A 17,905-nucleotide genomic window follows, 5' to 3' on the forward strand; every position below is an offset into this window, starting at 1 on the left:
GGGTCAAGAAGATTGTGCTTCTATACCTGCATTGCTTGCTCTTTGGGGTTTTAGGCTGGGTTTCTGTACAGCACTTTGAGATATCAGCTGATGTAAGAAGGGCTATATAAATAAATTTGATCTGAGAGAGATAGCGAGAGAGTTGATCAGAGACAGCACACTCAAGTGTTTTGGAAATAAAAGAAAGAAGGGGCCTGTAGTTTGACGTCAGAGGGGTCAAGTGTTAGTTTCTTGAGGAGGGGAGTGACTGGCCATTTTGAAGTCAGATGGGACACAGCCAGTGGTCAGGGATGAGTTGATGATGAAAGCGAGGAATGGGAGAAGGTCTCCAGAGATGGTCTGGAGAAGGGAGGAGGGGATGGGGTCGAGCAGGCAGGTTGTCGGGTAGCCGTACCTCACTAGTCACAGGATTTAATCTGGAGAGAGAGGGGGGGAAAAAAGAGGTCACGGGTAGTTCTGTATGAGTCGGACCAGGACTCAATAGGCTGAGTGAATGAGGAGCAGAAGTATCTTTTCAAAGTGGTTGACAAAGTCGTCCACAGAGAGGGAGGAGGGAAGGGGATGGGGTGGAGGTGGAGGAATAAGGAAGGAGGAGCTCGCAATGAGTTCTGTTCTGTAAACTCACAATGAGTCACTCAGCCACGGAGCACGAGGGGAGGGCCGAGCCGGCCGGGAGGAAAGGGAACAGTGCAAATCAAATTATGTAGAAAGGGAGGAGCGCCATGAGGGAGAAGGATTTAGCAGAAGGAAGAGAGAATAAGATAGAAGAGAAGAGAGTAGCGAGAGAGAGAGCGAAGATTGCGCCAGCGCATTGACCATCTGGGTAGGGGCTGAGCGGGTAGGACTGGAAGAGAATTAGAGAGAAAAGGAAACAAAATATTGATCAGAGACATGGATGGGGGGGGGGGGGGGGGGTTGCAGTGAGATTAGTAAATGAACAGCCTCTAGTAAAGATGAAGTCAAGCCTGCCTTGTGAGTGGGAGGGAACTGGGAAAGGGAAAGGTCAAAAGAAAAGTGGAGAGAAATTCCATGCTGTCACTGTTTATCCACTTGTCCTTCAGGTGTCAAGCTCATTGAGGAACTCTAAGAGGATCTGATGGGCGATATATGACAACATCGTTAAGCTTGAGTGGACAAGTGACAATGATAGCATGGAATTCAAATGAGGAGATGGACAGGTAAGTGAAGGAGAAAAGAGAATATCTCCACTTAGGAGAAATGACTAGCCCTGTGCCACTACTGCGACGACCAGATGCTCTCGGACTATGAGAGAAACGTAGTCAGATTAAGAGAGAGCAGCTGGATTAGCAGTGTTCTCTACGGGGATCCATGTCTCTGAGGCTGAGATGAACTCTGCGTTCTTGACCACAGATTGGCAGTTCCAAACGCTGCCAGAGACTAGGAATTCCACATGGGTTGTGTGTACCAAGGGTTTTAGCCAAGGGGTGGGGAGGGTCAGGGAGAGGTGCAAACAGGTATAGAAACACACACATCGTTGCCAAAGCTACGAAAGAGCAAATTGAGATCTGAAAATAACTATGTAAGACACTCAAATGAGAGAGTGGTGAGGAGCCTTCTTCTCTTTCCTTCCTCGAAGAACTTCACAGAACAACTTGGCAGAACTGTCTTTGTTTCGGCAACAGTCTCTGTTTTGCGTCGAGACTATCGCTGAGAAATCCGGGGAGACTAAAGTACTAACACTAATTGATAATTTCCTTGCAGAGGTAAAGAGCACACCTCCCAGGAACTAATTGTTGATTGCCGAGGAGAGGAGTGACCACTCCCACCCCAATACAGCCACTGATTATGAAGACAACAACATTCACATGTTGCCCTGCCCCTTAATCCTAGTTGATGTGTCAACAATCATCTGCAAGTTGATATCAGTCACCAGTTCACGCACCAAGTAGGCTACTGGGAAGACAGGCAGCACTTAAAGTAGATGGCCCCGGCTAGCAAAAAGACAGCGCTATAGAACAACATATATTTGAGTTCTAACAAATTATACTTACAGTATCACTCCTGGAGATATCAGGAGACCTCTAGCTATAGAATGAATAATTATAATCAGTATAATAGTCACTGCAGCCCCTACACTAGTGGATTCAATTAAATGAAGAAAAAAAAACAGAAGGCCGTATTTAAGGTCATTGCATTATAAACACAATATACACTGAGTGTACAAAACATTAAGAATGATCTTTCCATGATATAGACTGACCAGGTGAATCCAAGTGAAGCTATGATCCCTTATTGATGTCACTTGTTAAATCCACTTCAATCAGTGTAGATGAAGAGGAGGAGAAAGGTTAAAGAAGGATTTTTAAGCCTTGAGACAATTGAGACATGGATTGTGTGTGTACGCCATTCAGAGGGTGAATGGGTAAGACGGGGGATGGTATTAATCAATGTTTCCGTCAAACATTTTCAGGCACTGAGCAAAATGTCAGGTCTGCGGCGCGCAAACTTGAACGTTGTGAAAATTCTGTGCATTTTTCAGCATGTGTTTACTGTGAACACTGAGGCTGTACGCGCTTTAAGTTACAGTTAAGTGGCCAAGTAGGCTACTGTGGCTATTTGATCATAATGTAGGTCTACCATAAGAGTGGCCTTCCATAACAAACAATGGAGAAAATGTGTCTCATAACATTTTAACATGGAAATAGCTGTTCTATCACTCAGCCTACAGTAGCAGCCAATGCGTGGTGTTCAGCCTACATTCCATTAGACTTGAAAAAAACATTTAGTGATTGATGCAAGAAAATACTGCGTTGATTAGATCACAATTACCACAGTGAAGGGAAAAGTTGATAGTGTTAACAGGGAAAACTCTAGAACAGTGGTCACCAACCTTTTCTGCGTCAAGATCACTTTCTAGAACAAAATGCAAGCCAAGGTCTACCGTTCAGATGTTTTTTTTAACATGACTTAAAAAAACATAAGCCTATCCAACATTACCAATTCAAAACAGTACTGTAGCAAGGAGGTTTGTGCAGTAAGCTATACAGTAGGCCCAATGCATTATCACCACATACTGGCTTTGCTTGAATTGCCCTGCCAATGCATTGTTGTTCTGACCATTTATATTTCCAAATTTGAGGTAGGCTATATGATCACACCGGTAATAGATCCGTTATTGTATTACTTGTGAGGCACAGCTGAGTGAACATACATTTAAATCATGTTTTTTACTGTGCTGATGGTGCCTGCATCTGATGGTCAGTCTCAGCAGAGGGAGAGAGCAGCAGACTGAGGGTCTCAACATCCCTTCCTCTCTCCCTGTCCTCCACTGACACTGACCAAAAAGAGTTACCGTCTTCCAGCTGATGGCAAAAACTCGAGCCGCACTGCATTATTTCTGCCTCGTGCCAAATTCATGCTGTTACTCCTTTGAACAGAGAAAGTGAAATATTCCTCGATATTAAAAAATACCCAAGCCGCTAATAATAACAACGCAAGTCTATAGATACACTTTCCTACTCATTCATTATATCTGCAGTGCTGGTTGTAGCACACATTTTATGGTTTCTAAAAGTGTTGACAGTGCTGAGTAAGAACTTAAACATGAACTCACTCATAAAAAAACATCTATTTCCTCTATTCTTTGACAGTCTCTCTCTAGTCATTGTTTTAAACGTATTGAAATCTCATAGTATCAACTTTGCTGTAGCTTTCTTTTATGCCTGCTACGTTACTGCAGACACATCTGAGCCATCAGATTGGGCGCGCCGGGAATGTAGAGTATTTACCTTCAGACACATGAAATGGTTCAAAATGGCCACAGTTGCCGCCGCACAAGGCAGCTGAATTGGGTACACCTACCACCAACAGCACAAGGCAGCTGAATCGGGTACACCTACCACCAACAGCACAAGGCAGCTGAATCGGGTACACCTACCACCAACAGCACAAGGCAGCTGAATCGGGTACACCTACCACCAACAGCACAAGGCAGCTGAATCGGGTACACCTACCACCAACAGCACAAGGCATCTGAATCGGGTACACCTACCACCAACAGCACAAGGCAGCTGAATCGGGTACACCTACCACCAACAGCACAAGGCAGCTGAATCGGGTACACCTACCACCAACAGCACAAGGCATCTGAATCGGGTACACCTACCACCTACAGCACAAGGCATCTGAATCGGGTACACCTACCACCAACAGCACAAGACAGCTGAATCGGGTACACCTACCACCAACAGCACAAGACGAATAAAAATAATTAGGAACACAAGACTTTACCATTGGGTTTTTACAGAAATGTTTGACGATTGACTAGGAATGCCCTGGAGATCGTGATCGACCGGTTGGTGACTACTGCTCTAGAAAGTTGAGTGAAATTCAATCTTGTGCGTCTCTCTCTGTGGGCTAATATTTGTTCCTCATGGCAGTCCCAGGGAGCTGTGCAGTGGTCTCGGGCTACTGCGAGGTGGGCAGTTTATAGGGCATTGGTAGTAGGTACCAGGCGCACTGGTTTGTGTCAAGAACACTGCTGGGTTTTTCACGCTCAACAGTTTCCCATGTGAACCAATAATGGTCCACCATCCAAAGGACATCTAGCCAACTTGACACAACTGTGGTAATCATTGGAACACTTTGTAGAGTCTATGCCCGACAAATTGAGCCTGTTCCGCCTCCCGGGTGGCGCAGTGGTTAAGGGCGCTGTACTGCAGCGCCAGCTGTGCCATCAGAGTCCCTGGGTTCGCGCCCAGGCTCTGTCGTAACCGGCCGCGACCGGGAGGTCCGTGGGGCGACGCACAATTGGCCTAGCGTCGTCCGGGTTAGGGAGGGATTGGTCGGTAGGGATCTCCTTGTCTCATCGCGCACCAGCGACTCCTGTGGCGGGCCAGGCGCAGTGAGCGCTAACCAAGGTTGCCAGGGGCACGGTGTAGCCTCCGACACATTGGGCGGCTGGCTTCCGGGTTGTGTTAAGAAGCAGTACGGCTGGTTGGGTTGTGTATCGGAGGACGCATGACATTCAGCCTTCGTCTCTCCCGAGCCCGTACGGGAGTTGTAGCAATGAGACAAGATAGTAGCTACTACAACAATTGGATACCACGAAATTGGGGAGAAAAAGGGGTAAAATTAAAATTAAAAAATTTTGAGCCTGTTCCGAGGGCTCAATAATAGGAAGGTGTTCTGAATGTTCTTGTATACTCAGTGTACATTTTATAAGACACACTCTCAACCTTTTACATTTTGCATGAGCTACTAGCTAATGAATTTGTTAATAGAACGATATTAATGTGTTTCTTGTTTTGATTCACTCAGAATAAAATAATTCTTCCACCAGATCTGAATAATAGAAACACTGAAGCTTTGTTGTTTAAACTTTCTCTCCCCCTCTCTTTCTCCTGGAGGCAGGACACACAACATGGCTTCAGCCAGTTAGGAGTTCTGCGTGTGCACGCACGCACACACACACACGCCTCCTCTCAGAGCCTGCTGATCCCCTCAGAGAGATGAGAGGAGACAGAATGGACAGCACAGTGTTTGTGTGTGTGTGTATATATATATATATATAAAAGGACAGCCAACAGAGACACTGTGACAATAGAACACAAGGCAGTGAGACAAAGATGCCTGGATGGGAACATCCAGGGAACATCTGGCCCAATAGAACCAGAACCAGGCAGAGACTGTTCTCTGTGATAACTCAACAGCAGCAGGCTTAAGACTAAGCCTCTGAAGAACGATCTGGGCCCATATCCACAAAGGGTCTCAGAGTAGGAGTGCTGTTCTAGGATCTGTCCATACTATCTTTTTCATCAAGATCCATAAGTCAAAAGTGATGCTAGATCAGCGCTGCTACTCTGGGATGCTTTGTGGATACTGGGCTGCACAGCCAAGGGAAACACACGCATGCATCCTTTGAGATGCAGATAGCTAGCCACATTTCCAGGCTAATGGTGCTTTGGCTGCTTTGTGAGGCATCTTTCTAGTGTTTATGAATTCTCTATAAAGCCTTTATATCATAAGTTGTTTGTTTAAATGGGTTGTATTCACTGCAAATGCAGTAGATCAGTCCATAGGGCTTTGGTCATAAGTAGTCCACTATATAGGGAATAGGATGCCATTAGGGACACAAACAACGATAACAGAATAGACTCATTGTGAAGCCAGACAGACAGACAGTTAAACTCAGGTCCCAGATCAGTTCCTCAGCTAAGCTGGCCAGACTCAAACACTTCCAACTGTCACTACAGATATTCTCATTGGCAGTTCAGGCACACATCAGAGTCCTGCAGGTGGTTGGAGCCAGGGCTGAACAGAACATTACTCAGCTGGGAATCAGTCAGGAGAAGACACTCTGGGCTGGTGGAATGTGGGATGTTAATAGGAAGGGGTACATGATTTCAACTGTCATCAGGTCTGTGCTCTAGCCTTGTAGGGATATGGTTTCTTCTTTCGTTGTTCTTCTACTCTCTGTGAGAACAGGAGTGTGAGGCCAGGGACAGAAAGACAGTAGCTGAACAGAAAGACAGTAGCTGACCAATTTCAGTGTTCATAGTTTAACACACCCAAGTGAGGGATGTGTCAGACTTCCAGAACAGACAGACATACAGCAGATAGCATGAACCTCTCCTGTGACATCAGTGACTGCATCCATATTCTTCAAATAGTCAAAAGTAGTGCACTATATAGGGAATAGAGTGCCATTTGGTGTGCTGTTGACTGGAGATGCTAACAATGTCTACTGTTTACAATATGACAAGACGTTTCCTGATGAGACATACTTCCTATTGTCATTGGTAACATCAAGCTGACAGCAGGTATGTGTGGCTAGGAGAGCCACTCAGTGTGTGACGGAAATGCCTCAGAGCAAGCCAGGGATGTGTCAATGCAGTTTGATGTTTCTGCAGAGAAGCCTCTGAACCATCCTAATATGGTCTGGTCCAACTCTGGTGCTCTGGGGATGAGAGAGAGAGACCATGCTGAACTGAACCTTTAATGCAGTTTTTCCCAACTCCAGTCCTCCAGTACCCCCAACAGCACACATTTTTCTTGTGGCCCCAGACAAGCACACCTGATTCAACTTGCCAACTAATTATCAAGGCCTCAATGAGTTGAAACAGGTGAGTTTGTCTCCAGGACTGTAGTTGGGAAACACTGCTTTAATTAACCTAAAGAAGACTTCTTTCCAGGCATATTTACTGCCTGTTCTCTGTTGCTACTCTACCCAATCTCCAGTCTGTAAGACGTGCTGTTACTCCAAGATCAACAGAGGTCAGACCATCAGATTGCGCATCCCAAATGACACCCTGTTACTTATATAGTGCACTGCTTTTGACCAGGGCCCATAATGCTATGTTAAAAAGTTATGCACTATATAGGGAATAGGGTGCCATTTGGGATGCATAGAGAGCATCAGGCCAGCTGGCTTCCTGCCACCAGAAACACAGCTCTCTGGGGAGCAGTGGGAGAAACACAACCTGGGTTGAGTTATTCACCTGCAGCACTGCAGTTGCCACTACCACAAAACCCTAGCACACACCACACACACACACACACACACACACACACACACACACACACACACACACACACACACACACACACACACACACACACACACACACACACACACACACACACACACACACACACACACACACACATACACACACACACACATCCACCATTTCTTTACTACGCTTCTTCAGTACAATGAGACCCACACTCTTAGAAAAAAAGGTGCTATCTAGAACCTAAAAGGAGAACCCTTTTTGGTTCCAGGTAAAAAAAAAAACATTTTGGTTTCAGGTGGAACCATTTTGGGTTCCATGTAGAACCCTCTGTGGAAAGGATTCTACTTGGAACGCAAAACAGTTCTACTTGGAACCAACAAGGGTTCTTCAAAGGGTTCTCGGATGGGGACAGCCAGAGAGTTGAATCAGGTGTGCTTGTCTGGGGCCACAAGAAAAATGTGTGCTGTTGGGGGTACTGGAGGACTGGAGTTGGAAAAAACTGCATTAAAGGTTCAGCACGGTCTCTCTCTCTCATCCCCTTTCCACAGAGGGTTGGAACCCAAAATGGTTCCACCTGAAACCAAAACGTTTTTTTTTTATACCTGGAACCAAAAAGGGTTCTCCTATGGGGGCACCCAAAAAAAACTTTCGGAACCCTTGTTTCTAAGAGCGCAGAGATAATGCAGAGTGCAGACCTTCTTCACTGAGCCCTGAAGTAGGACACTATCATCAAACATATTCACGCCTCTCCAAAGATTGAGGGATTTTCTGTCAGAAGACTGGAAATGTGCAATGTTCATTTCAGCGTTGCAACAACAACAACCAAAACAATGAGACATGAACATTTCCACATGCAAAACGGATTGTCAAGATGAGAGAAAACATTGGTGCAAAATCCGTTTTCTCATCTCAGTCCCAACTGGCAGAGAATGAAACATGCTCCTAACACTGAAGGACTATGGCACTGTTACAGACACTATGCTATAAGAAGTCTGCAGCATTCAGAATTATAAATATTATAGAGTCACATACAGATGTAGGATCTTAATTTGAGCCAGTTTGCTACAGCAACAGGACATGTGAATTATTATGTGGATTATAATGAATTAACATTTTTGTAGGGGTTGATCCATTTTTTGTTAGGGCAAATCAATTCATTGTGGAAATTCCACATTTTCTAAGCCTTTAAAAACTCAAATACACTACATGTTGGTATTTTCCAGGAAAATTCTCAGCAACAAAAGTGACCAGATTAAGATCCTACATCTGTAGCCTTGTTTCTCTCTTGTATGCAACAACAGTATAAATCCTTATTATTTCTCTCTATGCTAGTTGAGTATATGTCCCAAATGGCACCCTATTCCCTATGGGTCCTGGTCAAAAGTAGTGTGTATAGGGAATATAGTGCCATTGGGGACGCATTTTGTGCCTTGCAGCTCAAAACAGAACAATAGGCAATAAGAGGATAAATAACCACAGGGCTGCCAAGCTGCCATCTTACATTTCCTTAATTAAACTATGGGAATGGAACATGTACAGTTGTCCATTACGCTCTCGTGAATATATGTATGAGCCACATATCTTAGTTAGAGGCAAGCTGGAATTAAAAGACACTGGAATCAGTGTCATAACACAGAAGTGTCTAAACAGACACGCCAGAACTACAGACGGACACAGAAGTGTCTAAACAGACACGCCAGAACTACAGACGGACACAGAAGTGTCTAAACAGACACGCCAGAACTACAGACAGACACAGAAGTGTCTAAACAGACACACCAGAACTACAGACGGACACAGAAGTGTCTAAACAGACACGCCAGAACTACAGACGGACACATAAGTGTCTAAACAGACACATCAGAACTACAGAAGAACACAGAAGTGTCTAAACAGACACGCCAGAACTACAGACGGACACAGAAGTGTCTAAACAGACACGCCAGAACTACAGACGGACACAGAAGTGTCTAAACAGACACACCAGAACTACAGACGGACACAGAAGTGTCTAAACAGACACGCCAGAACTACAGACGGACACAGAAGTGTCTAAACAGACACGCCAGAACTACAGACGAACACAGAAGTGTCTAAACAGACACGCCAGAACTACAGACGGACACAGAAGTGTCTAAACAGACACACCAGAACTACAGACGGACACAGAAGTGTCTAAACAGACACGCCAGAACTACAGACGGACACAGAAGTGTCTAAACAGACACACCAGAACTACAGAAGAACACAGAAGTGTCTAAACAGACACGCCAGAACTACAGACGTACACAGAAGTGTCTAAACAGACACACCAGAACTACAGACGTACACAGAAGTGTCTAAACAGACACGCCAGAACTACAGACGGACACAGAAGTGTCTAAACAGACACGCCAGAACTACAGACGAACACAGAAGTGTCTAAACAGACACGCCAGAACTTTAGACGGACACAGAAGGGTCTAAACAGACACGCCAGAACTACAGACGGACACAGAAGTGTCTAAACAGACACGCCAGAATTACAGACGGACGGACAGACAGAAAGACCGTCTATTCAAGTAAATAACATTTAGAACAAGTTAAGTTGCAGCATTCAGAAAAACATACAAGGGGACATAGCAAAAACTATGGACAAGTCCTTAATTCAAAGAGTGATGGTAAAGTGTTACTGTGTGGAAACGAAACACAAAGCAGATTTAAGTTCTTTAGGAAAACATAATTATGTTGTCATCCAGAGACATTCATTTATTTTTGAAGCTATAGAGCCCCACAGTGAAGGTGTCATTATCCTTATAAAACCTAGCAGTCAAACAGGCACTTGGTTCCAATCGTTTTTCTACCATTCATTTTTCCCATAGGGGATTTTAGAAAGACTTCAAATAAGGGCTGTGTTTTGTCTAGACTTGACCTGGCGTGACTTTTGATAAACTTGCACAAGACAGTTGACAGAATTTCTCATCTAAAGCAATGTAATATAATTTATGAATTACTACATTTAGCTAACATTAGAAAGTTAATCCAGAGATTCTTGCCTTTGCCTCGAGGTCAGTAAAGGTGCATCAAAGATGGGACCGAGAGACTGAAAAACAGCTTCTATCTCAAGGCCATCAGACTGTTAAACAGCCATCACTAACACATAGAGGCTGCTGTCAACATACAGACTCAAATCACTAGCTACTTTGATAAACGGATTCAATAAAGGTATCACTTGTCACTTGAAATCATTGGCCACTTTAATAAATGGATCACTAGTCACTTTAATAATGCTACTTTAATAATGTTTACATATCTTAAATTACTCATCTCATATGTATATACTGTATTTTATACCATCTATTGCATCTTGCCTATGCCGCTCGGCCATCACTCATTCATATATTTATATGTATATATTCTTATTCCATCACCTTACATTGTGTGTATAAGGTAGTCGTTGTGAATTTGTTAGATTACTTATTAGAGATTACTGCACTGTCAGAACTAGAAGCACAAGCATTTTGCTACACTCGCATTAACAGCTGCTAACCATGTGTATGTGACCAATACAATTTGATTTGAGAAAGGTGTTTAAAAAGGTAAAATGATCCTCCTCCTCACCTCGACCCCCCCCCCAATTTTTTTTTTTAAAATAATGTGGTTGTCCCACCCATCTATCTAAGATGAATGCACAAACTGTAAGTCGCTCTGCTAAATTACTAAAATGTCAAGTGTGTTGGATCATTCAAGTCTATTTGTTATGCAGTTGAACATCAGTTGATATTACACAATAGGCTCTGTTAACAGAAAGACAATCTAAACGTCAGAATCCTCTCTGCCTGACATTCAAGATCTTTCTGAAATCACTGCTTGCATCCCAAATAGCACCCACATTTCCTATATTGAGCTCTGTTTTGAATGGGTTAAAAGTTGTGTACTATATAGGGAATAGAGTGCCATTTGGAACACAGCCCTGGCTCTGAATAGAAGCTAACATTTAACCTCTCTCCTACCTACTTCTCAAATACTGATTCTTCAGAGTGACTGATCCTTCCCACTGAGCAAAAAATGGTTGAATCAATGTTGTTTCCATGTCATATGTTTTTTAAATCTATGTGATGAATTAGAATCAGCGTGGAAAAATGATTGGATTTGCAAAAAGTAATCAACATAAGGGAATGTTTTTGTATTTTTTGTTTTCTCCCAAATTTCACCCAATAACATGGTGAAATGTTTTGTTGATTTCACGTTCAATTCACGTTAGTTGACAACTCAACCACATTTAAATCAAAACTAGATATTGAAATGACATCTGTCCCCAGTGGGTTGTATTACTTAGACACTCTGTTACTCTATCCCAGCAGATTACCAAGTTATAACCCAAGTGTTGAAATTATTGGCTAATGTAAAAGTTTGCATTAAAAGAAGCATTACAAAAATGTACTGGCAAAAACACTTTGGCTGCGTCCCAACTGGCACCCTATTCCCTTATAGACATGGTGCAGCTTATCTCCCTCCTCCCCACCTCTCATTTCCTCTTCCTCTCCTTCTGGAAGACGGCATGCGGCAGCCATATCCTCACCCCCACCTTTCCTCCTGTCTTCTCCTCCTCTCCACTCTTCCCGCTGCAAGACAGCAGCCAGCTGTGCCCCCATCTCATCCTCCAGAGCCCCGTATCCCCCTCTCCTCCTCCTCCTCCTCCTCCTTTTCTCTCCTCCTCCAGCCAGCTGTACCCCTATCTCCTGTCCTCCTCTCCTCTTCCTACCAGCTTTGCTCCTGTTCCCCATTACCCAGAGCAGGGAGGCATGGACTACAGCCCTCTTATGCTAATGTTGTGAGGCAATGCCCACATAATGTTCCATCAGGATCATGCTAATGCAAGCAGCTGGCCAAAATCCCCCATCAGGAATTCTTCAGGGTTACCACGCATGAACGAGAGAGAGACAGAGAAAATATCCTCAGTGTACAACATAAAACACAAAATAATGCATGCAGAGCAGAATTAGGCCGATACCCGCTAATTATCAAAATCCAGAAAAGAGCCGTTAAATTCTACAACCACCTAAAAGGAAACGATTCCCAAACCTTCCATAACAAAGCCATCACCTACAGAGATTATTATCTACTTCACTTGCTTTGGCAATGTTAAAATATGTTTCCCATGCCCATAAAGCCCTTAAATTGAAATTGAATTGGAGAGAGAGAGAGAGCGAGAATATCCTCCATGTACAACGTAAAACACCAAATAATGCATGCAGAGCAGAATTAGGCCGATACCCGCTAATTATCAAAATCCAGAAAAGAGCCGTTAAATTCTGCAACCACCTAAAAGGAAACGATTCCCAAACCTTCCATAACAAAGCCATCACCTACAGAGAGATTATTATCTACTTCACTTGCTTTGGCAATGTTAACATATTTTACCCATGCCAATAAAGCCCTTAAATTGAAATTGAAATTGGAGGGAGGGAGAGAGGGAGGGAGGGAGGGAGAGAGGGAGAGAGAGAGACAGAGAGATCCATGGCCTTTGCGGTGGCTTGTGGCCCATCTCTTTAACAGCTCCTCTGGGCATTAGTGGTTTGTTTCCAGTGACACAGATACTTCATCCCAGACACAACAACACAGAGAGACAACACAGAGAGACAACACAACACAGAGAGACAACACAGAGAGACAACACAGAGACAACACAGAGAGGCCAAAGCTACTGCCTGCCATCTCTACCATACTGGTTTTGTCTCAAATGGCACCCTATTCCATATATACAGCACTACTTTTGACCAGGGCCCTGGTAAAAAGTTGTGCACTATGTAAGGAATAGGGTGAAATTTGGGACGCATGCACTGACTCCCACAGTAGCAAAGAGGAGCAAAACAGTCAATAAAATAACATTGTATTGGTCACATACGCATACAGTATTTAGCAGATGTTACTGCGGGTGAAGTGAAAATGCTTGTGTTCCTAGCTCCGACAGTGTAAGTATAGACTTCTCACTATAACGGAGACAAAACCTGGAGCATGGTATGTAAAGGGACTACAAAAGACATCAATATAGAGAGCAGTTGGAATGAAAAGGCAGATCGCTACAGAGGAAGAGGTCTAAACTTAACAGGCTTTGGTAGATGTTTTTTTACACAAGAAAATGCTAAACAATGTGATCATAGTTGAAAAGGAAATTCACCCTTTTCTAATGATTATGGAATAAATGTTCATGTAAACAGACAGTGTAAATAATGTAAACAAAATGTAAAGATATGTAAACAAAGACTCCAGGCAGTTCTACTATGGAGGGAATAGGGTGCCATTTGGGACGCAACCTTACTGCTCTGCTCTGTCTCACCACCAGGCTGGTCTATGTTACTTCTGCCCCGTCACACCGGCTGCATCGACCCAGGATTGATCCCTTCTGCCTGGGACAAACAGGAGACTGCGCTGGGACAGACGAGCAGCCTGATGATAGTGGAGGCCAAGGAGGCACCCCCCCTCCCCAGTTCCTCTGCTCATCTATTATGTATTTCCACTGGTATTGATTGTCCCTAGACAGCACAGACAGACTGTGGTTCCTAATTAAAAGGCTATACTTCTGGTTGCTATAGCCGTTCCTTTATTCCTAGTCAGTAGATTGTACAGGGTTGATGTGTGTTGTGAACAGGCCCAGCCCAGCGGCCTAAGGGCTCCACTGAAGTGTTTCAACTTCAACCAACTGCTGGAGTTTAAAAACAATCAAACACACTCAGAGGGCCTGCTGGGTCTGGGTTTGTTGTTCAGAGTGAGTCCCAATGTGAGTCGAGATGGGTTCTGAAAATGAACAATATTTCTTAAGACTCACATTTCCCCAACCAAGACATGGTGAGAGAGAGAGAAATGCCTCTGTCCCAGAGTGCAACAGCAGCAGTGTGGCAACATGGCTTTAACCCAGAGAAACTGGGACAACATGAATTTTAGATGCCTCCCGTGAAAAACAGAGAGAAGCATCTGATCTGAGCAGAAGGAGAAGAAGGAGGAGGGAAGTCTCCCAGAAGCCATCACCATTGAGCTGAGCTGAACAGAGAGCTGGTGTTACTGTTAGTGGTAAATCAACTGCAACTCTCCTGATTGATACGAAGCTATTCCCTCTAGATCTGATACAACCACACATCTATAAATGATCTATATATCTACAGACGACCCACCACAGGACTGATGTAACAGTAGATGCAGTATTTTTTTTATATTTTTATATGTCAGCCAGCTTTTGGTCTTTGGAAAATAATTCATCTTTAGGAAAGTAACATCATGAAAGAGACATGCATACTGGCAAAACATCTGTTTTCATCCAGAGATGTGAGGTCTGTTTCTTCACATCAGACCCTCCTATCTCTCTCAGGTTGTGTCCTAAATGACACCCTATTCCCGATATAGTGGACTACTTCTTGACGAGAACCCTGGTCAAAAGAAGAACACTATATAGGGAAAAGGGTGACATTTGAGACGCAATCACACTCACAGTCAGGCCCAGCCACTGGAAGAAGGGGGATGTTAATATGTGACATACCTTTGGCATGTTACATGTTGTAACCATTATTTTCTGGCAGTGTCATCAGAACCTCCAGAGTTGTCTACTTTCTGGGTGAAGAGCTGACACAAGCTGAAATACATCTGTCCATTCCTCAGACACGTTCTAAATGTCCATATCATCAGGTAAATGTTAACTTAATTCTATGAAGCTCAAACTCCACAAGACAACAGGACAGAAGTCTCCTGGGCTGTAACGTGTGATCAACCCTGTCCTCATCAGACACCTCAATATGCCTTTTAATGGGAATTGAAAGATCACAGCCCAACTAAGTACATCCTGTAAATGTGGCTAAAGGTTTCAATCTGCCTCAGGCAAAAAACATCAACTACACTTTTGGTGCGAGAAAATAAACTGCTTTTCTCAGCAAAATATTGGATTGTTTTTCTTCTGAGTACTGAGAAATAACCAGCAGCATGAAGCCCAAACAGGGACCTTGGTGTTCCATTGTGATTAGTTCCAGAGCGTTGCTCAATGAACATTTATGAGGGGATGCAGTGTTGGTTCTGAGGCTGGTTTTGTGTTTAGCCTGGGATCTGTCCAAATGGTTCCCATATTTCCTATATAATGCACTACTTTTGAACAGAGCCCTATGGGCCTTGTTCAAAAGTAGTGCACTATATAGGAAATAGGGTGCCATTTGGGACACAGACCTGGTATTTGATCTGTAATGCCGGTTAAAGGCTACTAATCCAGACAGGTATGTAGCGCTACAGGGGGCAGGGGCATTAGAAAGTGTCCTGTACTAAGCAGCATTATGACCCAGAAACATCACAGATACAGACAGACCAGTGATGTGCCCCTAATGGAACCCTGTTCATGTCACGGATTCCCCCGGTATTGCTGCTCATTCCATTCACCAGCTCTGGAGGTCTACGTCACCGGCCTTCTAGGCGTCACTGAACTGGATCATTACCACCAACCCGGACTGTCTCCATTAGAGGGGTTGAATATTCTGTCACGTTTTATATTGCCAGGAGACAGGCGCAGGAATACGAAAATAGATATTTCTTATTTCTCTACCAAAAATCGTGTACGTCATGAACATGACGGGGACAAAGCCCAAAACAGACAAGTACGTACGTACGTACATACAGTGGGGAGAACAAGTATTTGATACACTGCTGATTTTGCAAGGTTCTCCTACTTACAAAGCATGTAGAGGCCTGTCATAGGTACACTTCAACTGTGAGAGACGGAATCTAAAACAAAAATCCAGAAAATCACATTGTATGATTTTTAAGTTATTAATTTGCATTTTATTGCATGACATAAGTATTTGAACACCTACCAACCAGTAAGAATTCTGGCTCTCACAGACCTGTTAGTTTCTCTTTAAGAAGCCCTCCTGTTCTCTACTCATTACCTGTATTAACTGCACCTGTTTGAACTCGTTACCTGTATAAAAGACACCTGTCCACACACGCAATCAAACAGACTCCAACCTCTCCACAATGTCCAAGACCAGAGAGCTGTGTAAGGCTGGGATGGGCTACAGGACAATAGGCAAGCAGCTTGGTGAGAAGACAACAACTGTTGGTGCAATTATTAGAAAATGGAAGGAGTTCAAGATGACGGTCAATCCCCCTCGGTCTGGGGCTCCATGCAAGATCTCACCTCGTGGGGCATCAATGATCATGAGGAAGGTGAGGGATCAGCCCAGAACTACATGGCAGGACCTGGTCACTGATCTGAAGAGAGCTGGGACCACAGTCTCAAAGAAAACCATTAGTAACACACTACGCCGTCATGGATTAAAATCCTGCAGCGCACGCAAGGTCCCCCTGCTCAAGCCAGCGCATGTCCAGGCCCGTCTGAAGTTTGCCAATGACCATCTGGATGATCCAGAGGAGGAATGGCAGAAGGTCATGTGGTCTGATGAGACAAAAATAGAGCTTTTTGCTCTAAACTCCACTCGCTGTGTTTGGAGGAAGAAGAAGGATGAGTACAACCCCAAGAACAACATCCCAACCGTGAAGCATGGAGGTGGAAACATCATTCTTTGGGGATGCTTTTCTGCAAAGGGGACAGGACGACTGCATCGTATTGAGGGGAGGATGGATGGGGCCATGTATCGCGAGATCTTGGCCAACAACCTCCTTCCCTCAGTAAGAGCATTGAAGATGGGTCGTGGCTGGGTCTTCCAGCATGACAACGACCCGAAACACACATCCAGGGCAACTAAGGAGTGGCTCCGTAAGAAGCATCTCAAGGTCCTGGAGTGGCCTTTCCAGTCTCCAGACCTGAACCCAATAGAAAATATTTGGAGGGAGCTGAAAGTCCGTATTGCCCAGCGACAGCCCCGAAACGTGAAGGATCTGGAGAAGTTCTGTATGGAGGAGTGGCCGAAAAATCCCTGCTGCAGTGTGTGCAAACCTGGTCAAGAACTACAGGAAACATATGATCTCTGTAATTGCAAACAAAGGTTTCTGTACCAAATATTAAGTTCTGCTTATCTGATGTATCAAATACTTATGTCATGCAATAAAATGCAAATTAATTACTTAAAAATCATGCAATGTGATTTTCTGGATATTTGTTTTAGATTCCGTCTCTCACAGTTGAAGTGTACCTATGATAAAAAATTACAGACCTCTACATGCTTTGTAAGTAGGAAAACCTGCAAAATCGGCAGTGTATCAAATACTTGTTCTCCCCACTGTATATATAAACACAGTGCTGTAACCCAAACAAAGAGAGAGGTGTAAACCTCTAATACAGTTGAAGTCGGAAGTTTACATACACTTAGGTAGGAGTCATTAAAACTTGTTTTTCAACCACTCCACACATTTATTGTTAACAAACTATAGTTTTGGCAAGTCGGTTAGAACATCTACTTTGTGCATGACATAAGTAATTTTTCCAACAATTGTTCACAGACAGATCATTTCAC

General features: G+C 43.9%; 1 protein-coding gene across 1 annotated transcript in view; it reads right to left on the reverse strand.

The window, feature by feature from the left end:
• Positions 1–17,905, reverse strand: part of LOC139382269 (neurobeachin-like) — a 318,332-nt gene that overhangs the window by 286,577 nt on the left and 13,850 nt on the right. The window lies entirely within an intron of this gene.

Source organism: Oncorhynchus clarkii, chromosome 24 (assembly GCF_045791955.1).
Source record: "Oncorhynchus clarkii lewisi isolate Uvic-CL-2024 chromosome 24, UVic_Ocla_1.0, whole genome shotgun sequence".
In the NCBI taxonomy this organism is placed as follows: Eukaryota; Metazoa; Chordata; class Actinopteri; order Salmoniformes; family Salmonidae; genus Oncorhynchus; species Oncorhynchus clarkii.